Source organism: Rhipicephalus microplus, chromosome 2 (genome assembly GCF_043290135.1).
Source record: "Rhipicephalus microplus isolate Deutch F79 chromosome 2, USDA_Rmic, whole genome shotgun sequence".
NCBI classification, from domain to species: Eukaryota; Metazoa; Arthropoda; class Arachnida; order Ixodida; family Ixodidae; genus Rhipicephalus; species Rhipicephalus microplus.
In genome coordinates, this window is record NC_134701.1 from 110,284,992 (window position 1) to 110,311,645 (window position 26,654).

Here is a 26,654-nt window from a genome sequence, read left to right on the forward strand (position 1 = left end):
TTCTTCAAAGGCTTTCTTTAAATCAAGCCCGAGAATGGCTTTGATGTCACATTTGTTATCGCTGTTGCAGATAAAATGCGGCAGCTGTTTGCGTATCACGGGGTGCTCGTGAGTAACAAGAAAGATATTCCAGGTACAGTGCGGCAGTGTGCGGTATATGGCTCCATCGCAAAATACTAATTCTCCATCTTCTCGAGCCCGGCTGCGGCGGCTGCATTTCCGATGCAGGCGGAAATGTCGAGGCCCGTTTGCTCAGATTTGGGTGCACGTTAAAGAACCCCAGGTGGTCAAAATTTCCGGAGCCCTCCACTACGGCGTCTCTCATAATCATATGATGATTTTGGGACGTTAAACCCCACAAATCAATCAATCAACCATCTTCTCGAGTGTGCAGGTGGAAGTCTTACAGGAAAAGCTCGTCGATTTGCCATTTAGAGGGCTACGAAATGTCTTCGACTTAACCGAAAGCCCAATGAAAGTACCATAAATCATTGATCAAATGTTTACGAATTAAAGCAACGGACCTTGGCGGGCCTGATTATAATCCGCCTCTTCAATACGAGTTATGCAAATAGTGACTTAGAGACGGCACTGCTGATGATTTCCCACTTTTATAATAGTTTTAGCAGCGAAATTTGAACGTAACAGACGGTTACGGAGTATATTTATCTGGGTTAGTTAGAAAAAAAATTTTTTAGAAGAAGTACAATAGCAGGCAACAAGCACAGAGGGCTAACATGGTTCTAATACTAGGTGTCTTCTAATTGCTGGGAAGTATAAATAAAACACCCTATATGACTGAACATTACACTAACTTTTGCTGTCGCAAAGTGAGGCTTCTGTGAAATAAACTTCCATGTTGTGATTTTCAACAGCAACGCTGTTTAGGCTCACACTAGTTTTTCTGCAGAAAACACAAACACTAATCATGAACTGACATGCATTCTCCAAATTATCTTCCTCACCTTCGCATTCGAGCTCTGAAAATGTACACGGGTTTCACCTGCGTGGCCCAAAATAACCCTGTCTGTCCAGGGAACAAGTACAGAGCTAGATATAAAATCATAAATATGAAGCAAACGAAAGAAACTTTTCAAAAATGTGGTATTAAAATCTGTATCCTCGATGTGATGGTGAGTTTATGTACTATTCAGGCATGCGCGCAGACCACAGCTTGGTGCAAACGTCCTGCACCACATTGTATGGGGTGGTCTAAACAACCCTAGTATGCCCCACACTCAATACCAGCCTCGCGACGCCAAAGGAAATTGAGTGGAAGGAAGGCAAAGAAAAGGGTGATGGGGACAGAAAGAAGAAGGGGAAGAGAAAATCAAGGCATAGAAAGAATGAGAATGAGAAACCGAGAAAAAAATGAATGAGGAAGAAAGCAAAAAAATAGACATCGAGAGAATTAAATTTTCTTTTGCGACCAGTCACGCGCTGCCTTCGCCCAGAGAAGGTTGATTTTCTTGGGAGTTAGCCACAACTAGCCGTCAACCCGAAGCCCTCACCACATGTCGGAGCTTATTATCGGAGTATACCATCGCCAGCAAAACCTCCACGACGTCTTGTAGAGTTGCTTGCCTGATCTGTTCATCGATGTTCATCATACACTGGTTGTTTCAACCACCCTCTACAATGTGGTACAGGGCGTTTGCACAGTCTGGGCTGTATTCACAATTCATTCAGCGAACTGGGAGCGTGAGAATACGCAACAGACAGAAAAGACCCCACCGCACGAGCGCTTCACTACTACCAACTGGCCCACCTATTTATCTTGTTGCAAGTATTGACAAATGATGCTGCAGTTGTCGGGGTATGTTGCGTGTAGTAGTGCACCCAGCGGATAGGTGCCTGATTGTAGCCCTCTCCAGATCGCCGCTTGCTCTCTACTCATGCCTTCATGAGCAGGTGGATAATGTCGCCGTTGCTTCCGGTAGTGTGCAAGTTTGTCGGAGCATTTTATTGGTATTAGCTCATCTGCATTTCTTGAGTCTCTGTACCACTGTGGAGTCGGTTGGTCCTGTCTTTAAAGAAGCTCAAGGCCTGCCGCATGCGCCGATCACTTCTCTGCCAGGGATTCATGCTTCAGTGTTCAGAGGATATTTGCGTCTCCAAAGTCACACGTTATTTGATTTCAAGGGCTGAATTGTCTGTTGATCCCTTTTCACACCTGTGACATGCTTCTTTAGAATTCTTCCAGATTGTCAGTGGCTATGAACTTCTACTGATTGCTAGAGCAAAGCAAAGTTCATCTGTGGTGGCTGCACCATGCGCAGACGTCGAAGTGCCAACGACCTCTGTTGCTTTTTTGTTCACCAAAAAGGCTGCATAATTTTTCATTCTTTCGTGAGAAACTTTTTTCTTCAATTTTTATTAAAAAATGTGTTATGTCTTGCATAACGTTTTATTTCAGTTTTAAAACAAGAAAACGTAGGAAATAGAAAAAAAATTACAGCATATCCGCGAAGTGAATGATGATGATTGAGGTGAAGCGTCCATCTGTCCGTGAGTGCGTAAGTCCGCCCATTCATGCGTCCATCCGTCCGTCTGTCCGTCCATGCGTCTGTCCATGCGTCCATCCGCGCGTCTGCCTGTCTATCCGTCCATGCATCCGTCCATGCATCCGTCCATGCGTCTTTCAGTCTGTCTGTCTGTCTGTCCGTCTGTCTACCCATTCCTTCGTTCATCTGTCTGTTCATCTGTCTGTCTGTCTGTCTCTCTGTCTGTTCGTTCGCGCGTCCGTCCATCTGTCTCTGCCTGCCTGCCTGCCTGCCCGCCTGCCCGCCCACCTGCCCGCCCGCCTGCCCGCCTGCCCGCCTGCCTGCCTGCCTGCCTGCCTGCCTGCCTAACTGTCTGTCTGTCTGTCTCTCTGTCTGTCTGTCTGTCTGTCTGTCTGTCTGTCCATCTAGTGAACAGTGCAAGTACCCCCATCTCACATCTTTTCATCATATATTCATCATATACAAGTACCGCAATTCAGCGGACTTTCTAAGGGCTAAACGACAGGTGGCTACTACTATGACGACTGCATGCACAGGACAAACGACCCACAGAGTAAAGAGCTTCGTCCCTAAAACACACAAAAGGGAAGAATGAAGAATTACAGGATGAAAACAAGAAAGAACTTGCAGAACATCGCAAAACAGAAAGAGCCGAGATTGCGTGGGTCCATATCAGCTCCACAGTTTCTAGAACTTTGTCTTCTGAGTACGCTGCACTAATTTCTTTGTTTAGTCCTACGTCGATAATCCCACGCTTCAGACGCTATCATAAATGCGAAGCGTAAAGCAATAATAAACACCAGAGCAGACGGGAATATCTATTGTGGCACCATGAAAGCATACACATTCGTTTTGCTGCAGCTGTAAGCCGCATCCACCACTTTCGTTGTTTAACCCTACCTGCACCGTTGTCAATAAAGCAGATTGCCTTAAATATTGCCTGTTTCTCTAGGTTTCAGGAGTGTGCTGTTTAAGCTCAGTAAATGGGGTTCGCGATCGCAAAAACAATGACATCACGAACAGCATCTGCTCTGCTATGCTCACCTGCCTTGCCTTGCCGTAACATCGTGTTTGCTTCATGTGCTCGTGGTCTGGCTGTACATGGCAGAGCTGCTCTGGCCCGGTGTCAGTGTGAGCACAGAGAAAAAGTCAGAAAGGAAGATGAAGCGACTAGAGAGATACACAACGCGAATAGAAAGAACAAAATGTGGAAGAAATAAAAAACAGAGAAAGAAAACAACGAAGACACAAAAATATATAAAAAACTAAATAAAAGTAAGTCTTTTAATTACTCCAGGTAATAACAGCAAAACGAGCAATCACGCGTACCACCCTAAAAGTAGAGAAGGGCTTAAGGACAATGCGACTTGGGATAAGGAACTTCGCTGAGCCTTCACGACGACCAGGGGCTCAAGCTGGTGCGGAAATATCCGAAAGCGAAACCGCTATATAAGTAGACAGTTATAGGTCGCGAGAGGCGTAAAAGTGTACTACTTTTGCCCCGTCTAGGACTGCTGATGCACGTTGAACGGCCACCTTGTTTAGAAGACTTCAAAACTTGCTGCTATCACGAAGAGCTCGGTCACTATAAACACGAGGTTTATGGCCCATTAAAAGCCCAAGAAACAAGAAGTGCTGCTATTGGCCCCGTTAGACCTGAGTGCCTTTGGTTTAAGGTCTCTAAGTTTTGAGACCACGAATTCGCCCATATCATTGTTTATGAACATTTTCAAATGGCGAAAACTATATAGCAGATATGCAGGACATTGTTATACCATTCCGTAAAAGAAAATGTTATACCATTTCATAAGTTACATCGCGGCCTCCAACACCACCTATATCTTGTTTTCACACAAGAGAATAATGAAGCCTACCAGAGTATTGCTTGCTGAAGGTTTGGAGATAAGCTCATTTTACCAGTGTCATTATGGCTTTACATTATCTTGATGAATGCGTCCACTCCCAAAAAAAAGCACGCAATTAGTGGTTGTACTTTTCTCAAACTGTGTCAATTTCAACTTGGCGTTTACTACCTCCAAGTTTTACGTTCCTGCTGACTTATATCATCAATCTGTAGATAAACTCTTTGCCAGAATGATTTATTGTGGTTTAATAAAAACGCATTCGTATCGGGTACAAAACCAATAAAAACAATTTATTTAGCAATCAGATCAATTGAGCAAGCGCTAAAAACCATGGACGGGTGTCTACATATTGTGTGATGAAGTCTTAGTTCACTCAAATTAAACACGAGTCTCTGAAGTTAAAGCTGATCCCCTCCTTATCCAGTTTCAACTTTACGCGTTCTTACACGCTGTGCAATTTTAGACCTCTGCTAAGATTTTATAGTAGTGGTCTAGTGTTACATCGCGATACAACACTAGGCGTTTAGGTTTTCTTTTGGTTTTGTTTCATACGGTTTCAAGCACTTTCATCACTTCGAGGTAGAACACCTGCTTGTCACGTATGAGGTCTGGGTTTCATTTCTGTTCACCCCAACCTTCTTTTTAATTGCGAAGCATTTCTTAGCAAACTTCAACGACCTTTAGCGTATCTATCTATCTATCTATCTATCTATCTATCTATCTATCTATCTATCTATCTATCTATCTATCTATCTATCTATCTAGCCGCCTACGACGTTTAGCTCTCCTGGCCATCTCGAAAATGGTATCGATACCAAACTTGGCATGGCATAACATGACTGCATGATGAGCATACTTGAGTAGTCATAACATGAAAACCATCACATGTTTGTCATGAATGTCATGATTTACATTTCACGGACTTGCTACTCTTGTGGCAGTTTCGTTCACATGACATTTGCAAAACTATGGTATGACATAACTGCGTGGAGAACATGTGACAGACACTAACGTGAAAATCATGACATGCATGCCATGATTTTCATATTATGACTACTAATGACTAGACGCCAGGCTCATGGTGCACTTATGGTTGTTTCGCTTGCTTCACATATATCGACTTCAGAATCACGTGACATGGATAGACAACGAGGTAAATGGCATGTCTACACTTGATAACCTATACACGTATTTCTCTACACGTATATTGTGCATCTAGTGTTTTCGCATATGAACAAAAATTTAGTGCTGCATCTTGGATGTGAAAATTTGTTGTTTTCCTATGTTATTTTGCTTGAAATTTTTCTCACGAATGTATAACAAGAATGATTACAGTTTATGTGCCTTCTTCTTGTAATTTAATGGGCATGTTTCTATGTTTATTTCCTCTATTGTGCTGCCAACGAGAATTCATGTGTTCAGTTTAGCTTTCTGCCTGCCAGGCTCTGCCTCTCAAGCCTTCATTTGGCTTTGCAGGCCTAGCCACATATACTGCCTTTTTCGCATAAATAAAAGGCATTATTATATTATTATTTTTATTACTGTCATTATTATTATTATTATTATTATTATTATTTTTATTATTATTATTATTATTATTATTATTATTATTATTATTATTATTATTATTATTATTATTATTATTATTATTATTATTATTATTATTATTATTATTATTATTATTATTATTATTATTATTATTAGTGAAACATGATTACATATTACGCTCATTGCGGGCTTGTGGCCGTTTCGTTATCTCCACGTTTACCAAACTTGGTACCGCGTGACGTCATTGAAAGACTAACGTAAATGAAAAGCCCAAACATGATAATCATGATATGCTTGTCATGTAAAACATAACTACATGCTACGTTCATAGCATGGCCGTGGCCATTTCGCTAGCTCCACTTACACAAAATTTTGGATTACATGACGTGAATGGACGACGAAGGTTAATGACACATCCAAAAACTATAGTGATGATAACATGCGTGTGATTCAAAACATTAATACATGCTACACTCCTAGCGTGTTCACGGTCGTTTCGCAGGCTTCATATGTTACATTACCACATGATACTAAACTTGGGATCACTTTAAGTATTAAACGATGAAGGTAAATGACACACCTAAACGTGACAATCGCTACATGAAAGTCACATAAAGCAAAATTTACGTGTGCCTCGTGACGTTGTGCTCATTTTTACGTAAGATATTAACCTTGCTCATTCGTGCTTCGCACATCATCGATTCTCACTATACGTGACATCTACCAATTTTTATTTATTCGTTTTAACTTTCCTCTAATTCGGGCTCACAGACAACGCCGAACTTTACCTCCAAATGAATGACAGCGACACCGCAAGTTTTGTGAGACTTCATTACCTCTCTCGGTGAAAAAGAACTCCGCGAAACGTACTGTTCCTATTATGTTGCTGTTCTGTTAGCATACTGCTACTCGGCATCTCCTGTGGTGGCGCTGCTTTTACGGGGATGATGTGCTGACACGCTCGTCAAGAGTTCGAGTCCCGGTATGGTAGCCGCATAATAATGTAGCTGAAATGGTGGACGTCAGATCACAGTGGGATGTCAGTGGATGCTAAATAACACCAAAGCGTCAAAATGTTTGGAGCCATTCACAACGGGGTGCCTTGTAGTTACACCGTGGTGGTGTGAGGCAAACCGTCATGTAATAATATTCTGTACGTTAGTTGCCAAATAGATATCTTGAGTTAAAAAGTCATACGTTACTTTGAAGGGTACTTGGGTCAAATCACAAATCTACCAAGGTAAGTAACTCTGCCTTCTGCTAAAACTGTCTAACTACTCAACATTGCGTGGGATGATTTGCTTTGTGGTGTCTACTGATTGGAGTAAAGGAATTATTCAAAAGAAACACTGCAGTGAAGTGTGCCATGAAAAAAGTATGCTGCTAAGTTGTACGAGATTGCTTTTTAAGCACGCAGACAAACTGTTTTGCTTTCGCTCAGATAAATGCACGTAATTTTGAGCGCTAGTTTCAAGTCAGAAAAATACCGAGAGGTAGAGAAAACAGTTTGTCTTAAAGTTTCACAGACGGACTGGATCATGAAGAATTGATACTACTTCTAAACCACTTGTTTGTTATCTAAACAACTTGCGAATATTCATACCTACTGCAGTAGCCATATGAAATCATACAATGCGAAGCAACGTGACGAGCCTCTGCGCCGGCTATAATGGTTGGGAGTCTAAAGCAGACTCGTGGAGAAGAGGAACGAACCAACCTGAGTGAGGTTATAACCACTGCGAATGATTTCCCAACAACTTTATCGGGACCTATCTGTACCGTCTTCGGCACCAGAATTTCGACAAAGAACTTCAAGAAGGGTAATTGCGGAGCTCGCACTTCGATGCCAACAGACAATTTGCTTTGGACTTTCTATGAATACTTTGTGCAAGCTCCTGATCTAAATATATCAAAAGGTGCATGCACTTCTTTTACACAGTTCTTCAAAAATGGGATTCAGGTTCACTACGCCTGCAGATGTTTGTGGGTGTTGTCATCTTCTTTTTCAAAGCACGCTGAACATTTATAGCATGGTTACCTAAAGCTATGAAGATTCTACATGCTACGCACGAAGGAAATTGAAACATCAATACGCTAAATAGGTTTTCTCAGTGTAATGTGAAACGGTTGTATAGTGGAAGCTAGTCATGGCTTTATTTTTGTGATTTGTGAATGACTTCGCAAACAATGGCAATTAAATTTTTTCTGTTTATTTGATCATGGCTGGATCAGAAAGGCGCGCGAGACTTGCGACTATTGCGGAGCGCCTGTTCCCTCCTCCTGCTGGACACCGTGTTGTTGCTGTGACCCTGTCGATACTGAAGTGCCCCAAAATTTAGTGTAATGATAATTTATTGCCTTGGCATATGCCTACTCTGCTAACAACTGCAGCAGCGCCTATAGCATGTCTGATGTATACAGGACATTAAATTTTTTTTCCGCAATCGCAAAAACTGCTTTTTTTCTTCATTTCTACATCCGTACTACTGCCGCCACACGTCGGCCTCCCGAAGCAGCAAGATCCGCCGTACGAGAAGACTCAAGCGCGGTCGAGCATGTGCCGTGTACACATCATGTAAACAAACCAGACGTGAATTACAAAACTGGCGCTTCCATTATCTTCTAAACGTTAAGTACGTACCTCCTAAATCATAGTGATATTTAGCGGTGCCACAATGTTGTGGCTCTGCCATCAAAAACGACCTTTCTCGCACAAGCAGAATATTTAGCGTATATTTTAATATTTTGGAGACTTTGAATTCTCGCCCCTTGCCTATGAATACCATAGATAGTCGTCTTTATTTATATTTTTCGTTTTCTTTATTTGGCGGACCTTTTTAACTGAATCACTCACAACCGCAGTTCCCTATAGGTGCTCTAGCGCAAGAATTGCGCATGCGCCTTTTTCCGGCCTATAACCATATTTTGTGAGCTTTGTGGCTCAGCTAACTTTAGTTGCAATCTATAAAGCACACGTGAGCGGTGGCACCTGAAAACAGACACAAATGACGCTATTTTAGTTATGTATAGCGACATTGAATATTGCAGACGTGTCTGCTGTCCTCCCACAAGTAGACGCGAGTGTTCGCATTTTTCCTGAGAAGCAGTACGCAAAAAACCTGCACGCAAGAAGGCCTCCTACTATGGCTATTTACCTACACAGCTTCGCTAAGCAGTGTCTAACCACTGTTGAAGTTTGAGGCCTATCACGCCTGCTGCTGTTTCCTCGCGTCCAGGCCGGTGGTCGAAGACCTCGTGTTCAAGAGCTGGCGTTAGAGGAGGTGTACTCAAGTTCTCAATTGGTGGAATACAAGAGATCTAATTACGTTTGTACAGGTTCAGAGTTGGTTCTAGATTTCTTCTCTCATGCATCTGCTTGTGGTTTTCTTCCCTAAAACTTCCTAAAATCTAGGTCTAGGGAAACAGGCGACGTCGTCTTCTTCTAATGAGCTGAAAACGCACCAGTCACCCTGCTGGCCCTACCCCCAACACGCGCACACACACACACACACACACACACACACACACACACACACACACACGCACGCACGCACACGCACACGCACGCACGCACGCACGCACGCACACACACACACACGCACGCACACACACGCACACACACACACACACACACACATACACACGCACACACATACAGATGCGCGCTACATTCTGGCGAAATTATCTCTGCGCAGACAACATGCCTCCAGCATGCTGGATGCGGCAAGTCTGTCTTAAGGGAGCTTGATGGCCACCCTCAGGGTCAATCGGAGGCCCCAGGCCCGATTCGTTTCTGGCCCCACAGAAGGAGCCTGGGAAGCTGGCGCTGATCCGTGCGCAGGCGTCACGTCAGCTGGAGACACCTAGTCGCAGTGCGATGCCACAATTCCACGTACATGGGGCGCTTGTTGTCGTGGCAGTAATTGGGGGGCGAATACTGAAAGTGTCATATTTCAGTTCCGCAACAGTCACAATAGGTTGCTTTTGAGCCGAGTTTGACCCGTCACGCAAAACTGCAGAGCGCACTTTCACGCTTTCCTTTTTCCAAGCCTTGGGGTTGCTTCCTTTATTTGGTTTCGGCTCCCCGCAGCGAGGAGAGGCCCACCAATCTTAACAGCTCCTCCGGGGCCAAGAAACTCTCGACTGGCCAGGAACCCGTTTGCTGTTGGATATGAAGAGGGGATCTTGGAGACGAAGATGACTGACAACTTCGAGCTCGAGAACCTTCACACAAAGTGAGACCACTCAAAGAATGACCCTGGTGCCACAGCGTTAACCCGCGCACAAGAGCTCGTAATCTGCCTACCAGGGACACCCAACAAATTTTCATAAGACGAACTCAAAATATTAACATATCCCGCGCACAGTGGGGATCGATGATTTGCAAAGCACGAATGAGAATTGTTGATACGAGACTTTCAAATCAGCACAACGTTACGAGGTGGACGTAAATGATGCCGTACATGACTTCCGCGTCATGATTATTATGTTTGGAAGTGTCGTTTACCTTCGTCATTTATTCACGTCACGTGATACCAAATTTAGTATATGTGGAGCTAGCGAAAGGGCCGCGAGCACGCTATGAGCGTGTGATGTTGCAATGTTCTTACATGACACGCATGTCAAGATTATCATGTTTGCACCAGTAATATATTTCCTCAACCATTTACGTCACGTAACACCAAGTTTTGTATATGTGGAGCTAGCAAAACAGCCGCGAGCGCATCACGAAACTCTCAATATACTCCTATGTAGCGTTGACGCGCGCGCACGCTGGGGAACGTTAGCAAAACTCGAGCACTCTATAGACAAATTGCACCAGACGTACGTCACGAAAATGAGGTGGCGCAGTCTTGATAGGCAAAAGACGCTCTGCCTACCCCAGTTTCTGCTGGGTTTTCAATGGCGCATGTGGTGTGTTCAGTCAAGCAACGAGAAAAAAAAATTGGCATATCCCAAGTACAATGGGAATCAATGATATGTGAAGCACAAATGAGAAATGTTGATATGTCACTTTAAAATCAACGCAACGTTACGTGGTGGCGGCAAATGATGCGGTACATGATTCCCTCTCATGATTATCATGTCTGAATGTGTCGTTTATCTTCATCATGTATTCACGTCCCGTAATAGCAAATTTATTATGTGTGAAGCTAGCGACACGACGTGAGCACGCTGTGAGCGTGGTATGTTGTCATTTTCTAACATGACCGTGTCAAGATTATCATGTTTGCACCAGTCATACACTTTCGTCATACATTAACATCACGTAACACCAAACTTTATTAAGGGGAGCTAGCAAAACAGCCGCGAGCACATCATGAAGAGCCCAATGTACTCCAATGTAGCGTTGACGCTACATTGGACACAATGGCTACACATTTTTTACAAGAGAAATTGAGTAATGGCTCTTTCGTTACAAATCAAATATATGCTTAATGCATTTGCTATTTTCGTTCATTTTCTTTTTTTTATAGCAGACAGAAATGTTGTACACTTGGAGGATAACACTCCATCCGAGACAGAGTGCATTTCTGTACCATTACCGTTTGAAGTGCAATGCCCCGCTGCAGTGGTCTAAGGTCTAAGGTACTCGGCTGCTGAACCGCAGGTCACGGGATTGAATCCCACCTGCGGCGGCTACATTTACGATGAAGGCGGCATTGTTGTAGGCCCGTGTACTCAGATTTGTGTGCACAATAAAGAACCCCAGGTGGTCGAAATTTCCAGAGCCCAACACTACGCCCTCTTTTATAATCATATGGTGGTTTTGGGACGTGAAACCCCGCATATCTATCATCACTCATTTGAGGTACAATGTATCATGCACTATTTCAAGCAGTTGCGCAACCGTCAATAAGCCGCATCGGAAGGCATACTGACGACGATCGGCGTAGCAAGGAGACGTCATTCCAGCTCCCACCGCTTCGAAATTACTTTGCCATGACTTTCCACCCCAAGATGACAATCTACCACATCTGCCTGCTCGGGTCACACTGCAGTTTAAATAAGCACAACGGTCGCCCCCCCCCTCTTACAACAAAATATTTGTGCCTACGTCGCTGTTGGTGACTGCAGGTCATGTCCGAGCTTTCGATAAACATACAAAGGTGCTTAAATATAACGTGTTCCATAATCGTACTACATATGCATCAGAGCGGTATTTGTGTTTAAAGGAAGGTATGGACTGAGTGTCTTCGTTTTCTTTTTTGGTGGGGGGAAGGGAGGCTGTATTTAAGGAGGGCTTAGGTTTTATTTTAAAGGCGAAGCACTTCTTAGCGAACTTTGGCGAATTTGATCGTATCTATATATCTATCTATTCATATATCTATCTAGCCGCCTACGACTTTTAGCGCTCCTGGCCATTTTGATATTAGTACCGATAGCGAACTTGGTATGGCCCCACCGTGGTGGTCTAGTGGCTAAGGTACTCGGCTGCTGATCCGCAGGTCGTGGCTTCGTATCTCAGCTGTGGCGGCTGCATTTCCGATGGAGGGGCAAATGTTGTAGGCCCGTGGATTTAGATTTGGGTGCACCTTAAAGAACCCCAGGAGGTCGAAATTTCCGGAGCCCTACACTACGGCGTCTCTCATAATGATATGGAGCTTTTGTGACGTTAAACCCCACATATCAAATCAAACTTGGCAGGACATAACATGACTGTATCAAGGAAATAATTTGACTAGTCATAACATGAAAATATTGATATGTATGCCATCAATGTCATAATTTATATTTCATGGTCTTGCAGCTCTTGTGGTGGTTTCGTTCACATGGCATGTTGCAAAACTGGTATGGTAATATATGATTGCATGGCGAACACAAGCGACAGGCTCTAACATAAAAATCATGACATGTGTGGCATGTAGTCATGTTGTTACATGACAGGAGTGTTTTCTTCGTGCCATCATCAGTCTGGCATGTAGTCATGAAACAAGAGGACTACATGCCACGCTCATGATGCGTTTGCAGCCGTTTCGTTAGCGTGACTTATACCAAATTTGGTATCACTGGACGTGAATGAGTGACTAAAGAATGTTACTGGTGCAAACATGATAATCATGAATTGCGTGTCATGTAGCAACATGACTACATGGAAACCCATGATGCGCTGGCGACCGTTTCGCTAGCTGCCCTTATGCCAAATTTGGTATTACGGGAGGTGAATGGATGACGAAGGTATGATACTGGTGCAAACATGATAAACATGAGATGCGTGTCTTGTAACAACATGAAAACATGCCACACTGATGATGGGCTCGCGGCCATTTCACTCGCTTTACATATACCCATTTTGATATTACGTGACGTGAACGGATAACGAAGGTAAATGGCACGTCCAAGCAGGATAATTCTGACGTGCGTGTCATGTGAGAACATGACTACATGCACGGCCACCTGGATCGGGCACGTGTTGCGTTCCTAAACCGCTATGTTATGACATGACTGCATGGCTAACAGAAGTGAGAGACTGTAACATGAAAATCATTATACGCGCGTCATGTAACAACTTGGCCACATGCCACACTGATGATGCGCTCGCGGCCATTGCGCTAGCTTCACATATGCGAAATTTGGTATTACGTGGCGCCAATAGATCACAATTATATATGACTGGTGCAAACATGATTTCATGAGATGTACATCATGTGAGAACATAACTACGTGCCACAGTCAAGACGCCAATTCATTTTGACGTGACGCATTGCATGTGCTCGCTGGCGTTTATTTCGTCGCGTCAAGCAGGCGTTGCCTCGTCAGGCGCTGGTCCTGCTGTGTACTTGCAGGCGCGCGCGGCGCTGCGTTGCTTTGATGTATGCGCGTTTCAGCGCGTCTGGTGTGCCTTCGTCACGAAAAGAGGGAGACGAAGTGTTGTCTGGGTAACGCATCAGCGTGAATTTTCCGCCGGTTGCCGTCAGGCCACGCCGACGGACGCTGGTCGCGCTGGTTGCGCCTGGCGTCAGACTATAAAGTGCTTGCGTTTTACTAACGTAGCGCCGCTGTGCCCAGCCCGTGGCCCAGCGTGCGCACGCGTCATTGCTACATTGGAGTATATTAGGCCCTTCATGATGCGTTCGTAGTCGTTTCGCTAGTTCCGCATATACCAAATTTGTTGTTACGTGATGTCCATGGATGACGAAATATATGACTGGTGCGAACATGATAATCCTGACACGCGTGTCATGTAGGAACATGACAACATACCAGGCTCATAACGTGCTCACAGCCGTTTTGCTAGATCCACATATACTAAGCTTGGCATCGCGTGACGTGAATAGATGAAGAAGGTAAACGACACAACAAAACATGAAAATCGTGACATTGAAGTCATGTACGGCATCATTCACCTCCACCTCGTAAAGTTGTGCCAATTTTAAAGTGACATATCAACATTTCTCATTCATGCTTCGCATAACCTCGATTCATGCTGTACGTGGGATCTGCCAATTTTTCTTTTTGTTTTCTATGTATTTTTTTGGGGTGTGTGGGGTGGGGGGTATGCGAGTTATTTTAGTGTAATGGCAGTTATGGTAAAGTTCTGCTCGAGACACCTATTTCTGTAATGTTAGGTTCAGAGGTACTGCGAACACTATGTTGCGCCACGCGCAAAAAGTATTTAGAGTATCCTATTAAATTTCTTCTTTAGCTGGAGCAAGAAAGAAAAGACATCCTCTTACTTTATAGTGTGCATCGGCGGCAAATTATCTAATTAGAGAAACTCGTATTTTAGGCCGCTATACCATTAGTCTGACCCGAACTATTGAACGAGTATGTGCGTTATTTCTTATTTGCGAGTAACAGTATTTGATACTCCGACTACAGAAGGTGGCGATTTTCTATTCCACTATAAATACCTCCAGAAGTTCGCCAAAAAGCAGAAGTATTATTCATGTATTCATGTTTTGCTTGCTGTTAGTGATGTTTCTTCAGCGTACATGTTTTCAAGGAGTCATTGGGACCTAAGAAGCGATACATGGTAATGTTGCTGGCTACTACATTGATCATAATATGAGGAGCTTTACGTTTGAAAACAATATTATGATTGTGAGATACTCCGTAGCGAAATTTTAATTATCTGTTGTTCCTTACCAAGCCTTCATATCGTATTTTACATGGGCCTCCTTCATTTCACCTGCATATTTCACCTCCACAAGAAAACGAACAGACATTAGAAAGGTCCAATTTTTATGGTTCTTGGACTACCACATGTCATACGTTCAAATTAAAACGTTTCGTCCCCGTTTTTTTCTTTGTTTGTTCCGAAACTGCCGGAAAGGCAACAACTACAAGAACGAAATGAAAAAATCAATCACTTTCTGCAGACAACGCGAGGAAGCATCAGTAAAAGTTTTAAAAGCAGGGCCTTTAGCTCGTCTCTAAATCCAATCAAGTTTTTTTGTTTTTTTTATCTTTTTAACGCCACTCCACCTTTTTTACACACAAAAAGCAAAGAGAAGTTTGGGTTAGGAAAGTTCGCATGCGACTGAAACTTCTTTTTGTTCACTTCGCGTTCCAAACATTATCTCCTGTTTTTTCCAGTCTTTTACTTCTAGTTTGTGAAGAATCATGAAAGGCGCAGAAAAATGACAATATTGAAAAGCACGCGTGTTACTCTGTGAAAAGTGTTATGACTGTCATCATCTGTACTTGAAAACCTAGCTTACGCCGCTGGCCAAAGAATATTTTGGAATATAAGGGGGCAGGAGGCAAAACGTTTTAACGTGCCTCAAGTGTAGGCATGAAGAGGCGAAGTTCCTCGTCCAATTTTTACTAACTTGTACTATTATGTTCAAATTCGACTACCTGCTTCCTGCCCATTCCACCATAGTTCACCCTCGCACGTTTGTGAATACAAGTAGAGGCTGCAGAATAATTATAACTATTACCTTCAAGACATTGAGGTCTGTATTACCGGTGTTTAAAGTGATGATGGTACTTCATTGTGGAAAGCTCTGGCTGTATTATCTGAGGACGGACTGCAAGAAGACCCCAGGTACTTGACCTCTAACGTTGTATTCCTTTTAAACTCTATTACGTAACTTCAACATCTGGGACAAACTGATTGCGAACATTGCGCTGTTTTTTCATGGAAAGCAATATATTGTTGGCATTCTTTCTGAAAAAAAAGGTAATTGTGATGTTAAAATCAGTCTTCGAGAAGAACGAGAGATTTTTCGTCCGTAAGAATTTTGAGGACTTCCTCCTGGAAAGCACTACGGTATTTTATAGACGCCCATTTCAGCTATCTATAAATGTCCTCACGAAATCTATATCTCATCTCTTCATTCCTAGTTCTGCGCTCTTTTTCTCTCCGTCCCATTTTTTTCTTCTACCAGCCTCTCACCCAATATGTACGTCTTTAGGTGACGTGCGTTGACAGTAATAAATAGGTGCAAAGGTGTGCTCCAATGATGGATTTCTTCGTCTTTTTTCTTGGTATTCAAGGAAAGAAAAGCCCAAGAACACTTCCATAATTGTAAGTATCAGAAGTTATGAGATTCTATCTTTCAAGAACTGTATAACAGTCATTGACCTTGCCCTGATGAATGAGTGCTCTAGCTCTGGAGTTGTGTCCTGATTGAATTAATATTGTAGTATCTCACGAAGGCAAGTACTATCAACAGCGATATTTTGCGGAACGTTAGATCCACAACTAAAGGGAATTTATGCTACATCAGAGCTTAATGCATGTTATCATTGTCGTGGCATTAGAAGTTGGAATGCCAAGATCAAGAAGGCACGTTTCTTTCAAAACTACATTCACAAAGAAAACGCGGAAATAAAGGTTTATTCAACATTTCACGTCCTGCAATTTTTTGCTGTTCATAGTACAGGTGCAGCGCCGGCGTGTTGAGGATTTTTTATTATGGTGAAATGAGTGCTATGCAGGTAGACTCGTGGTGGGTAACGACCGTTTCTGCATCATATATATGGTATGCGACTTCGAGGCTTCTAGCAGCTTATCTTCAAACACGCAAAAGCGTAAAGCTAAGCCCACACCGAACTCCAGCACGATCGTGCAAAGAAAAAAACTGACAGAAGAAACGCGCACGCAACATCGTACATTTTGTGAAGAAAAAAAGTTCTCAAGTATTCACGTTCCTAAGCTATTAGATCTCTTCTATGCAATTAACTCTAGCATCTCCTACAAATGCCCGGTAGATGCACTGTGCACCGTAATTTATTTTATTCACGTCCACCAACATTCCACGCCAATTCCTTTTGTATGAAACATCAACTGAGTTATCATCAATCCTCATTTTGATGATGCTGTTCGAAAAGTTTAGTTTTCATTTGAGTATACAAACGCACAAGAAGCTTTTATACCAGAGTAGTGAAGAAATATAAAAACAAGAAATAGTGGTGACATGGAAAAAATAATTAAACAAAAAAGGTGAACTAGGAGTGTGGGGAAATATAGCTCTACTCATCTTTCTTAGTTTTGTTGATGTCACCAAAATTGCTAACTTTGCTTGGGGTTGCACTTGCTTCTCTTTTTCTTATGCCAATGATATATTTTCTCTCGTTCTTATTAGATCTCTGTTTTAGCAGTGTCATCTTAATTTTGTTGTTAACAAAAGCCTACTATATTACAGAAACTATAGCCTTCTAATAAATGCTTCATTGTCGCCGAGTTTTTACTCTCATCGTGTGCCTAAGTTCTTAAGAAATCAGCAGATACCACCTTTGTGCCGGTGAGTGGACTTTTAAACCGTTTTTTAGGACATTTTTACACGGCAACGCCACCGGGGAGTTTAGGCCTAACCAAGGAGGCGATTGTCGCCGATGCGCCGGCCCGGTGCCAACGCGACTCAACGCTCTGCGCGTTCCAGTATCTGCAACTGAGAATGGAATACCAAGTAGATGGAGAGGACATCTCTCCAGAGGATTGCACGGAAGAAATGGGTTGGAAGGAAGCCGAAACGAGACGCGCAAGGAATAAGCAAGCCGCGGTTAGCGTTCCTGCTGCCAAGGGTTCGACTGAGGCCGGCGTTGCGGGAGACGCTCGAGCCAGTCGTAATAGGTATGACACCAAGCATACAATCGTGCGAGCTGGATGCATGCCACCACTACCTAAGGACTTCAGCAAAATTGTGCTACGACCACGTGGAGGATTAAATATCTCGAGGATTGGCACTAGAGCCGTGGCAGACGGGATAGAACTGGCGGCCGGCGTCAAAGAGGAAGAGGCCATGCAGGACATCATCTGTTCCAACTTGCAGCAGAACATTATGGTGGCAAGCACTCCGGACAAAGGCAAAGCTTCAAGATACCTCAAGGTCAAGCAAGTTGACATAGGAGGCAAAGTTTTCGAGGTTAGCGCGTACGCCGCGGCACCCCACGACACTTGTAAAGGAGTGATTCGCGGGATCCCCGTAAGCGATACTCAGGACATTTTGACCCGAAAGATTGTGAACGCGAACAACCCGCTCGCGATGCAGGCCAAGAGAATCAAAGACACCGGGACAATCATCATAGCGTTCGAAGGACACAAGGTGCCCAGATTCGTGAGATATGGACCTTCACTTTTGCAGTGCTCCCTTTACCGCAAGAACATCGATATTTGTTACGTCTGCGGAAAGCTGGGACATCGGTCTGACGTCTATCCGAACCCAGCTGAAACAATCTGCAGAGGCTGCGAAATCAAGAACCCAGATAGCCTGCACCAGTGCAATCCAAGATGCAGGCTGTGCGACGGTCACCATCCCACGGCGGACAAGGAGTGCAAGAACAGGTTCTTAGTGCCATACGTCGTCAGACTCAGACGTTGGGAAAGATCGCGAGCAGCCGCAGAAGCCCGAGACGCATCAATCACATCGAGTCCAGACATCAATGACAAGCAGCTTATTCCAGCCTATAGGACCCAGAGCATCCAGACTACACAAGAACAGGAAAGGCGGCCCCACTCCAGGGGGAGGTTGCGTTCCAGAAGAGGTTCTAGACCCAAGGCCCACTCCCAATCACGGGGGCGCTCGAGTTCTCAAGGTCACCATCAGGGTCGGGATTAGCCTGGGCGGCACCCGAATGGCCAGCTACCTGGCGTTCAGTTCGAGATCACGGCTTCACACCCGGGGAGGACGCCTGCAGTTACTTCGAAAGGCAGCTGGGCTCAGCGAGTGCGCAACGGCGGGGCAGAGGTGATGACAGGTAAGCTGCGAGAGCATGATAGAATTGCACAGCTAGAGCAAGAAAACGCGTAACTTACAAAATCGAATGAGAGGCTATCAGCTGAGTTAAAGGAAATAAAAATTCTTCTCACTAAGCTAACCAGCGCGCAATCTTCACAGCCAATGCCTCAGCCAGTTGATGTCCCTGTGGCTGAAAACGTGGGGGACTCGAGAACCGCGAAAAAGAGGGCAGTCATGGCAGAACACGTGGAAGCCAACCAAACGACCATGTCAGATATGAAAGAGGTGTTCGACACGCTCAGCAAAGTAGTAGCCAATCTTAGCGAGCAGATGGGTAGGCTACAATCAAGCGTGGCGGCAGTGGAAGAGCATATGACTTTGCGCATTACAAAGGTCGAGGCATATCTGCACAACACAGCAAGGCCTCCTCATGCACCAAGCTCACCCCTTCGGCCACGAATACTAGTGGTACCAAACCTGTCGACAGATGCAGCATCAGGCTCTGGCCGCCCATGTAATAACCATGATGGCAGCGCTACGTGAAGCATTTCGTATCTGGCAATGGAACTGTAGAGGTTACCTTAAAAGGAATGCAACCCTACAGCAGTATATCAGGAGCAGCCAAGAAAAGCCTCATATTATATTATTACAAGAGACCCTTTCACCGCAAGCAACGTTGCCTGGATTCCGGCCTGTAATAGGGGATACTGAAGGGAGGGGAGTCTGCACCTTCGTATGCAACAAACTAACGCACGTAACCCATGACCTCAAGATAGAAGCAGGCCGATTGGAACACATCTTGGTAGAGATCGTGCCGGGTACCAGCAACCGTCAGAGCATTTTCATTCTTAATATATACAGCAGTCCAAAGGAACAAAAGCAAGGGTTCAAGACGGTTGTAAAGAAAGCTGTTAATATCGCCGGGGAATGTCCACTCGTCATAGCAGGTGATTTCAACGCCCCTCATCATACATGGGGTTACAAGTACAACACTGGGAAAGAAAATCGACTTTGGCAAAGTGCCAGTGAACTTGATCTCACCCTAATCACAGACCCCAGCCTACGAACAAGGCTTGGTACATCTTGCTGCAGGGATTCCACCCCGGACCTTACATTTGTAAGGAACATCAAGAAGGCCCAGTTGATGAACCTTGCTGTAGACCTAGGGAGTGACCACTGCATTCTTGCCACTACGTTCTCCATGGAGCGTAAAAAGCAGAGAGAATTCCACTTCACAGACTGGGATAAGCTCAGGAAGATAAGAATGGAAAGGGAACAAGATGGCCACAGACAAGGCTTGGAGCAGTGGGTCAAACAGATTAAAGTTGACATCAAATCTGTCCCCTCCACCATTACCACAGATCTTCCGGTTGAAAGAATGGATAGCCGACTTGCTCATCTTCTTGAGGCAAAGCAAGCACTACTGAACTGTTGGAAGGGTCAGCGCCTGAACCGAAGACTGAGGAAGAAGATAGCTGAGGTAAACAGATCAGTCGAGGAACATTGTCGCGCACTATCGAGGCAGCAATGAGGCGAAATCTGCAACTCCGTCGATGGTCAGATGCGGAATGGCAAGACATAGAATATGTTAAAGCATCTCCTCAACGAAAACACCACCAAAACAAATCAAAAGCATGTTATCGCTCGAAATTTGCATAAAGAGATAGGGTGCACGACAGAACAGCAAGTTGTCCAGCAGCTCGTGCATAAGTACCTCCCAATCAAAAGAGGATTGGCACCACCAAGTAGACAGTACCAGGGCACGCCAAATCCAGGTCTTGAGGGCGACTTTAACATCGAGGAGATCAGAAGAGCCTTGCATGATCTCAACGGCAGGTCGGCCCCTGGCCCGGATGGTATATCAAACAAGGCCCTGCGTAACCTTGATGACGATTCAATTGAAACCCTGAGGGATATGATCAATTCAGCATGGAAAGAAAGCAGGGTGCCAGAGCAGTGGAAGCTGGCCAGCACGATCCTTATTCCTAAGCCAGGAAAGCCCCCTAACTTGGACAACATGAGGCCAATATCCTTGACATCATGTATCGGCAAGGTCGCAGAACATGCCATACTGCACAGGATAAACAAGTACTTGGAAGATAACAACATATATACACACAATATGGTTGGAATCAGGGCAGGGCTATCCACACAAGATGCATTGAAGCTTATCAAACACCAGGTCATTGACAATGAAACCAGAGACGTGAGAGCCATTCTGTGCCTAGATCTAGAAAAAGCGTTAGACAACATCCACCACTCATTCATACTCGAAGCAATTTCCACGCTTGGTCTAGGGAAAGCCTTCTATGATTACGTATGGTCCTTTCTTACAGATCGGAAAGCCGTGATGAAGATTGCAGATATCGAGACCGCAGCAACAAGGAGGAAGGAGGAAGCAACAAAAAGGAAGAAGGCAGGGAGGTTAACCAGAAAGACATCCGGTTGGCTACCCTACACTGGGGGATAAAGGAAGGGGACAAGAAAGACGAGAAAGAGGGAAGAGAGGGAAAAAAGGGGGTGGGGGAGAGACCGCAGCAATCGAACTAGAAGCAAGGGGCACGCCACAAGGGGCAGTGATTGCACCAATGCTGTTCAACATTGCCATGATTGGACTGTCAAAGAAATTATCGAGCATTGAAGGATTGAAGCACAGCATCTACGCAGATGACATTACCATCTGGTGCACAGGTGGAAGCGAGGGGCAGATTGAGAGCGCTCTGCAAGAGGCGATTGACACCGTAGAAGACTACCTTCGCCCTTCCGGTCTCAAGTGCTCCTCGAGTAAGTCAGAACTTTTGCTTTATCGGACTGCACGCCGGGGACCGAAGCCCAGGGGATGGAAGCCGTTAAACCAGATAGACATCCATCTCCGTACAAATTAAGGGGATGCCATCCAGACGGTCGACTCCATCAAAGTCCTGGGAATGCTGATAGAGTCTACCGGCGCCAACAGCAAATCTATAGCCAAGTTAACTCGGAAAACAGACAGTGCGGTGCACCTCATACGCAGAGTGGCCAACAAAAGAAATGGGATCAAGGAAGACAACCTCATCAGGTTGATGCATGCGTTTGTTCTAAGTCACTTCACATACGAGGCAGCAATGCACAACTGGTCAAAAGCAGAGTCCAAGACACTGAATGTGCTCCTCAGGAAAGTTATCAAGAAGGTCCTGGGCCTACACATACATACCAGCACCTAGCGTCTGCTTGAGCTTGGCATACACAACACGCTCGAAGAAATAGCAGAAGCCCAAGAGAGAGCACAGTTTGCAAGGTTATCTACTACAAGGTCGGGGAGAATGATCCTGCAGGAGCTGGGCCAACACCCAATAGCAATCAGACGCAATTACAATGATATCCCTCACAAAATCAGGGAGACTATCACGGTATCTCCTATACCGAGAAACATGCATCCAGAACACAACGTCGGTAGAAGAGTAGGGAGGGCCAGGACTATACTTCGTCAAGTCTCAAACGAGGAACGAGGGGTCGTATTTGTTGACGCGGCTTCCTACGCCCATGGGAAAGCGTTTGTGGCAGTGGTGGTCGATGGGGCTGGCCATGTCGTCAACTCAGCGACAGTCAGGACGAAAGACCCAATCATTGCGGAACAAGTGGCCATTACCTTAGCACTCAAGATGGATAACATTGAAGTGGTCTACAGTGATTCCATGGCAGCACTACGGGCGTTCGCCAAGGGGACGGTCTGTGAACAAACGCTGAAAATACTGCAAGGCAAGAACATAACACATCATCTTCTGAGTTGGTTCCCAGCTCACCTTGGACAAATCAACGATTCCCCTCCCAATCTCAACGAAGCAGCACACGAGGCGGCGCGAGAACTCTCCAACCGCGCCTCCCCGGGGATGCGTTCTACCGGTGAAGGGGATAACCGGGAAATTCTTACAACATATAACGAGCTCATTAAACATTTCTACCTGTCTAGAAGGATTTTCCCTCCACCTCACAAAAATCTAACGCGGCCCCAAGCACTTACATTAAGGCTTATGCAAACGCGGATGTACCCTACTTTGAAAATGTTACACATCATGTACCCTGACCTATATCCAAGTAATCTTTGCCCACATTGTGGGGAAATAGCTTCATTAGAACACATGCTCTGGAAGTGCACCAAATTCGCTCATTTATCGCACATCACCTCTGCCAGATGGGAGGCGGCAATCCACAGCTCGTCCTTGGCAGATCAGCTCTGGGCTGTCCACCAAGCCCGCGAGGCGGCTGAGGAGCTTGGCATCTCAGTCCCCACGTGGGAGCTGCCCGCAACACAGTGATCTGTGTTTTGGAGGACCAAATAAAAGTTTATCCAATCCAATCCAATGCTTCATTCTTGTTGCTCTCCACCAGAAATAACGCCGAGAAAACGTACCACGAGTTGGTTACTTTACGAAGATTCCTCCCTAGCAGAAAGAAATTGTTATTGTGCCATCCCCGGTTCGCATCCCCAAGAGACGTGTCGACAGGTCTTCATGTTGGTGACATAAAAGTTGATAATTTGTGGCCTTTTTAGAATCCTCCTGTCTAAAAAGCGCTGCAGGTGTGGCGTCAGCTCTTGGTGTGCGCGCTCTCTTGTGCCTTCAGTCGCTGTTTCCTGGACTCCGTTGCGCGGTAGACGTTGCTTGTGTGATGACGTTTATTGAACCGGAGAAGTCGCAACGATGTCGCAACGAAAAATGGCCGTACGACAAGTCTGACAAAAGGCGGCCCAGGTTCTCGTGCAATCAGAGCACGGGGTTTTTCCTTCTCTTTGGAAGGCGCATACACGTTAGTGCGTATGCTCCACTACAATACCCCCCGGGTTGAAGAGTAGCCATCCTGGCGACTCAGGGAGTAGGCACAATGAGGGGGTCGTAGTAGGGCTTGAGACGGTCGACGTGTACGGTCTCGCGTCCTCGACGGCGCAAATCTGGCGATTGTGTTAAGGGCTCGATGATGTAATTCACCGGTGAGGTTGCGTCAACGACACGGTATGGACCATGGTACCGGGCCAGAAGTTTAGAAGACAGGCCAGGAACGTGCGGGGGCACCCAAAGCCACACGAGGGAGCCAGTACGAAACGTAGGCGCTATGTGATGAGCGTCATCATGTCGGGTTTTTTGTAGACCTTGAGCCTCACTTGTCATAGACCGAGCCAACTGACGGCAGTCTTCAGCGTATCTGGCGACTTCCGAAAGCGGGGAGCACTCCGATGCATCAGGGCGATACGGGAGTATGGTGTCGAGTGGGTGGGATGGTTCGCGGCCGTACAACAGAAAGAACGGGGAAAAACCGGTAGTCGCTTGCGTCGCGGTGTTGTAAGCGAAGGTAACAAAAGGCAAGACAGCGTCCCAGTTAGTGTGGTCGGAGGAGGTGTACATCCTCAGCATGTCGCCAAGTGTGCGGTTGAACCGTTCAGTGAGACCATTCGTCTGTGGATGGTATGCGGTAGATTTCCGGTGGATGATGTTGCATTCAGCGAGAATAGCTTGGATGACGTCCGACAGGAACACTCGACCCCTATCACTGAGTGATTCCCGTGGAGCCCCATGGCGGAGAACGAAGTTGCGGAGAATGAAGAGTGCAACTTCGTGGGCGGTCGCTGCTGGTAGAGCTGCAGTCTCAGCGTAGCGTGTCAGATGATCGACGCCGACAATAATCCACCGGTTTCCAGAGCGACTATATGGGAGGGGGCCATAGAGATCGATACCCACGCGGTCGAATGGGCGAGCCGGGCATGGGAGCGGCTGTAACATGCCAGTAAGGTGCCGTGGAGGTGTCTTGTTCTGTTGGCAAGTGGTGCAAGACTGAACGTATTTCTGCACAAAGCGATACATTCCTCGCCAGTAATAGCGTTGGCGCAGCCTTTCGTAGGTTTTCAGGACACCTGCGTGAGCACTTTGGGAATCTGCATGGAAATTCATGCAGATGTCAGAGCGAATATGAGTTGGGACAGCAAGGAGCCACTTCCGACTACCAGGCATGTAGTTGCGGCGGTACAGAATGCTGTCTCGCCCGGAAAAGTGGGCTGCTTGTCGGCGTAGCGCTCTCGTGGAAGAGACAGCAGACGGATCGGTAAGGTAGTCGAGTAACAATGCAAGGTATGGATCTTTACGCTGCTCCGAAAGCATGTCAGTGTTGTCTATTGGTGACAAGGTGGTAAAAAGTGGTGACAGAGAAGCCACATCTGGGGTTAATGGCGATCGCGAAAGTGCATCGGCATCCGCATGCTTGCGACCGGAACGATATACTACACGGATGTCGTATTCTTGTAATCGAGGTGCCCAACGTCCCAGGCCTCCGGACGGGTCTTTCAATGTGGACAGCCAACATAGAGCGTGGTGGTCTGTGACCACGTCGAAAGGGCGGCCGTAAAGGTACGGGCGAAACTTCGTCAAGGCCCAGATTATGGCCAAACACTCCTTCTCTGTCACGGAGTAATTCAATTCAGCCTTCTTGAGAGCGCGACTTGCATAGGCGACTACGTATTCGGCTTGCGTGCCTTTCCTTTGTGCCAAAACTGCACCAAGACCGATGCCACTTGCATCGGTGTGAATTTCTGTGGCAGCAGCGGGGTCGTAGTGACGAAGAATGGGTGGTGAGGTCAGCAGGCGGCGCAATTGGCGAAATGCGTCGTCACATGCAGGTGACCATGCAGATATACCTTTTCTGTTGGAAAGCAGACTCGTGAGAGGTGCGATGATGGACGCAAAGTTGCGCACGAAGCGACGAAAGTAGGAGCAGAGACCGATGAAACTTCTTAGGGCTTTCAGTGATGTGGGCAATGGGAAGTCAGCGACAGCCCGAAGCTTATCGGGATCCGGAAGAACACCGTCTCTTGTGATGACATGTCCCAAGATGGTTAGTTTTCGTGCTGCGAAGTGGCACTTCTTGGAGTTAAGTTGTAGGCCCGCAGAAGTTAGACACGTCAGAATCTCGTGGAGGCGAACAAGATGCGTAGGGAAATCAGACGAAAAGACTACGATGTCGTCCAGGTAACACAAGCAAGTTTTCCACTTATGGGCACGCAAGATGGTATCGATCATGCGCTCAAATGTGGCAGGTGCGTTGCAGAGCCCAAATGGCATCACTTTGAACTCATATAGGCCATCTGGCGTTACAAAGGCTGTTTTAGGGCGATCACATTCAGCCATTGGCACCTGCCAATACCCAGAACGCAGATACATGGATGTAAAGTACTCGGCGCCTTGTAAACAGTCTAGAGCATCGTCTATTCGTGGTAGCGGGTAGACATCTTTCTTCGTAATCTTGTTTAAGCGGCGATAGTCCACGCAAAATCGAACGGTGCCATCTTTTTTCTTTACCAGAACGACAGGTGATGACCAAGCGCTTTGAGAAGGCTGTACCACTCCACGTTTAAGCATGTCGTCTACTTGCTCCGTAATGACGCGGCGCTCTTCGGCGGAAACGCGGTAAGGACGCTGTCGCAGAGGCGAATGTGAGCCGGTGTCAATAGTATGAGTGATTGTCGTGGTGCGGCCCAAAGCAGGTTCTTGAAAGTCGAAAGAAGAGCGGAACTTGTTAAGGAGAGCAACAAGTTGGCGGCGATGCGAGAGGGGAAGGTCTGCGTCAATAGCATTGTCAAAGGC